Source organism: Carettochelys insculpta, chromosome 22 (assembly GCF_033958435.1).
Source record: "Carettochelys insculpta isolate YL-2023 chromosome 22, ASM3395843v1, whole genome shotgun sequence".
Taxonomy (NCBI): domain Eukaryota; kingdom Metazoa; phylum Chordata; order Testudines; family Carettochelyidae; genus Carettochelys; species Carettochelys insculpta.
In genome coordinates, this window is record NC_134158.1 from 1,034,772 (window position 1) to 1,039,307 (window position 4,536).

Consider the following 4,536-nt stretch of genomic DNA (forward strand, 5'->3'; position numbering starts at 1 on the left):
AAGGGGAGCAAATCAGAGAGCGGGGGGGGGGGGGAAGGTCAAGAATTAGATTGAGCCAAGTATGCAGACAAGCCCCTATAGTGACTCAGAAAGTTCCCATCATGATTGAAACCATGTGTTAATGTGCCGAATTTGAATAGAAAAGCCAGTTCAGATGTTTCTCTTTCCAAAACCGAGCAAGAATTGCTTTTCTGCAACACACATCCCTTGAGGTCATCGACAGAATGCCCCATGCCATGAAAATGTTGACTAACTGGTTTGTGGATCTGGAGCGTTTTGATGTCTGTTTTGTGCCCATTGACCCTTTGTCTAAGGGAGTTAGAAGTCCGCCCAATATACGAAGCACCTGGGCACTGTTGGCATATATGATGTTAGTAGAGGAGCATGAGAAAGTGCCCGTGATTCTGTGAGTAACCTGATTAGGTCCAGTGAGGGTATTTCCAGAGAAGAGACGTGGAGAAAGCGAGCAGCGGGCTTTGTTGCAGGGAAAGGTTCCAGGACTGCTATTCCTGGGCTTATAGACTGTGGCTGTTAGTGAGAAACCTCGTAAGGTTGGGAGATTGTCTGAAACAACAAACAGGTATGTCACCCAGGAGCTTCTGTCATTATTCCAAATGTTAAACACGTATTTCAGCGCTTCCTGAGTAATGCTTAAAATAGCCATTTATATAATAATCTGAAAGATCACAGCAAATAAAAACACAACCTGTAAGCAAAACCGTAAATGATTTTTTGAATAAGTTTACATATTAAGAACCCGGTTTTTGGTTCAGAAAAACAAGATCTTCACACTCAAAATCTATTTTTTCACCAAATGCATTTCCCTCAAAAGAGAAGTGCACTGCTCCTGGAAGCACTGCAATATCAGGTCAATACATGGAGTAGATGGAACAAGACCCTATTCCATATCCTTCTTCCAAAAATCCATTTCATATAGAGTTCTCAAATAGAGAACATATCAGATATTAAACTGATAAAAACAGATACTACACTTGATTTGAGCCCACAAAAGGCCTTGAAGCAATTCCATTTTCAAACAATTTTACACAGCCCACCCATCTGGACACTTTTCCATGGCATGACGACTCACCCGAATGCAACACACGTGAGCATTGCAACAAGATCTTTACAGATCGGCAAGTACACCTGCTCTCTTCATCCTGCAGCTCCTTTCTAGCTGGTCAAAGCAAAACCTCTCCCACCAGAGAATTCAGCTTTAAAATGACTTATTCCACCAGACCTGCGAGCTGCCTTTGTGGTGGCTGTTTCGCTCCCTAAGCGATCACCTAATCTGCTTGAAGCCTGTCCCCTCGCTGCAGCATGCTGACGCCATCGAGCTGTTAACCCTGGATGGACTGCAGAACCAAAACAAAAAGCAGTCAAGTAGCACTGTAAAGACTAGCAAAAGAATTTGGAAGCCTTCTGTTCATGCCACATGCCTGCCAGAAGGGCCGGCTTCAGCTCTTGTGGGGTTTTCCTGTCAAGGATACAACCAACCAGCTCGAGCCCCCACCCAGTGGCCTGGGACAATTTCACCCCCATGCGGGGTGCCTGGAAGGCGGTTCTCCCCCCTCGCAAGCACAGAGTCTGAGATAGAAATGGCTTCTTTAAGGACCATTACCTACCCCAAGGTTACAGTGACAGATGCAGTATATCTAAGCAAAGAAGAGACAAACCCCCTTTACCCAGCTACCATCCCCATATGCGGTAGAACCCAGTCTCTTGCTGGGGCTCTTGGCCCTTTACCCCATACACACAGTTACAGGGTGTACCTTCTGCAGTGCAGTCCCGAACCCAAAGCCCACAGATACATTCATTACCAGGGCAGTACCAGCTGTCCACTTGTCTGCAGCCTCCCCTTGCTGCCACAAGCCACCCACCCTCATCTGATGGGCTTCTGACCAGCCTCCCACTGTCATCCACCAGCACTCCTACCAGCCACCCACCATGGTTCCCAACCCCACTGTTTGGGCTCCCCCAAAGGCAGAACCCTCTGATTTTACCTCAGCATGGCCTCAGCTGCCACTTTAGCATTAGAGCTCCTGGTATTTCTCAGAGAGGGTTTTACAAACATCCTCGTCACCACCTTTACCTTTCAACAGCAGGGAGGGACTAGCCAAGCCAGACTTAGAGCCGCACAGCCAAGGCACTGAGAAAAGTGACTTAACCACTGCACCGCCACCTTTTTTCTTACAAGTCTTTAAACCAGGGAGCCCTGTGTAATCAATGTCTTATGCAGGTATGGCGACTGCCCTGTCCCCCACAACAACACACAGCTGGAGGGGACGTGTCAGCAGCCGGCGCTGGAGCTGCTGCAGGTGAGAGGGCGCTGGACGTGCCCAGGGCCCTATTAAGGAGGGGACTGAGGTGCCTGAAGCTCCAGGCCCAGAACAATTCAGACAGAATTTTTTGAGAGACGTTTTGAAGCATATGCTCCAAAATCTCTGTTCGTCTCTAAGGGGCCACCAAGTCCTGGTGCCTTTGGCCTGGTGCACCTATGACACAGGCCTCACAATCTTCAAAAAGCTTTTCCCTGAGGCAGTGCTTAAGGACAGCATAAACAGCAACGCGTACAATCGAACGCAGACCTTTTTTACACTGACGATGGGGCACTGGCTCAGCCGCTTCCATACCAAGCCTCTTCCTAAATTCCTCATCGCCGTCGTCCTTGGCATTATCTTCAGTGGTTTGTATCGGTGCTGAGCAAAACCAAAGTGGGCCCATTTCATCTTCGTTCTCTGACACAACGTCGTCCTGGGGCTCTGGGTCCTCAAGGAAGGCCCTGTCGAGCTCTGGAGAGATTCCCAGAAAGAAAATAATGCAAGATCCTGTGGTCTTTTTAGGTTTTTACAAAATCCCATTACACCGCCCCCCCCACCTCGCTCATTCGTTTCTTCCCTCGTTGGCTTCTTTTCCGTTCTCCTTGTCCGACTCCTGCAAGCTGCGGCCGCCTTCCTCCGTAGGGGTGGACAGAGAGAGGCCGTCTACCTTGTCGGGCCGCCTCGAGAGCGGTTGGGTTTCGGGGTCGGGTTCCGGTGTATCCGTCAACAAGGGTTGGGCCAAAGGGCTCCCCTCGGCTACCGCCTCCCCCTCGGAGCTGTCGCGGATGAGGCGCTTTCTCCACGTGCGGCAGAGACCCGTCGGCACATGAACAACGTCCGAACTCCTGGCAGGGGTGGTGAAAGTGTCCCTCTTCCCGCTCAGCGTTTGCACAGTTCTGAACCACGCGCCCTTGGAGCCAGATGGCCTCTTTCTGGGGGTAGCGCTGCGCTCCGATTGGTAGAGGGTGGCGGGGCGAGTCCTTCGAGGGGTCGCATGACACCCTTTCCTTCCAGGCACGTGTCTCACTTGACCCCGATGTACTCCTGCCCCCCAAGGGCACGTCTGCCGGTGACAGGGGGCGGGCCTAAAAAGGTTGGGGTGGAACATCTGGTGACAGGAGGGAGGGTCGAAAGGGTTAAGGGGGTGGGACTTCTGGTGAAAGGGGTGGGCGGAGCTAAAAGGGCTGAGGCGTGGCTGAAGGGAAAAGGCGTTGTGGCGAAGGTTTGATTTTGGTAGGCCACACCCCCGGAAGTGACGCACCAGGGCACGACTGCCAAGAACAGGTGGGCAGAGCTGGGACGGAACAGCTGGGGAAAGGGGCGTGGCTCAAGGGAAAGAGGGCGTGGCTAAAGCTGGATTGATGGCAGACCCCGGAAACTACTCAGGGCTTTGCAGCAGGGCACCTGGCTCACACCAGACTGGGGGGTGCCGGGGGGGGGGGGTGGATGCATTGTGGGCGGGGGTCTGGATCAGGCAAGGCTGGAAGGCGGTGGAGGGGCTCTGGGTCAGATCACGCTGGGGCGGGGGGCGGCGGGCGGGAAATGTCTGGGTCACACCAGGTGCTGGGAGGGTCTGGTCAGCCCGGGCGGCTGCTTCGGTGGCTTCAGCTCCCTGCCGGCAGTGACCACCTGCGGCCGCCAGGGGGCGCGCTAAAGCCGCCCGCGCCCGCGGGCTCTCTCGAGCCGAGGTTCGAGCCCGGCGCCCTCCGCCGCTGCCGCGCTGGGGCCGCCCCTGCAGCTCCCGCGCGCCTGGGGGAGCGGGACGCGAAGGGGACGTGCCCCGCCCCGCCCCGCCCGGCTGCTGCTCCGGGAGTAACGGGGCTCCCCGGCCAGCCCCTCCCGGGGCGCTGAGCTCACGGGGCGTTGGCCGCTGTGCGGGGAGCTCGGCGCTGGGCTGTGCCGGGGCCGGGCCTCCTGGCGGGGGCGAGGAGCTGGGGCTGCTCCCGGGGGTGGGGGACACGTGGCGCCGCTTAGCCCCGCTGGGGGTGAACGCTGCTCTCGGAGGTCACCTGGGGCGACGTCCCCTGCAAGCAGGGCGCTGCGGGACCCAACTGGCCCGAGCCTGCCGCTGTCAGGGGAAAGGCGCCCCAGCCTGGCAGGGACCTGCTGCAGCTGGGGAACCCCCCGGCCCAGGGGAGCCCCCGCCAGCCCCAGACCCACTGAGGGCAGGGGAGGGATGCCGATCTCCCAGCCCAGCCCCACGTGGCGCCTCCCC

At 56.0% G+C, this 4,536-nt stretch overlaps 1 non-coding gene across 1 annotated transcript; it reads right to left on the reverse strand.

Annotated features, from left to right (window-relative positions):
* Positions 1-831: 831 nt before the first annotated feature.
* LOC142025403 (U2 spliceosomal RNA) lies at positions 832-1,025 on the reverse strand. Its single transcript, XR_012648674.1, has one exon. It is a non-coding gene; the product is annotated as a U2 spliceosomal RNA (small nuclear RNA).
* Between the last annotated feature and the right edge of the window lie 3,511 nt (positions 1,026-4,536).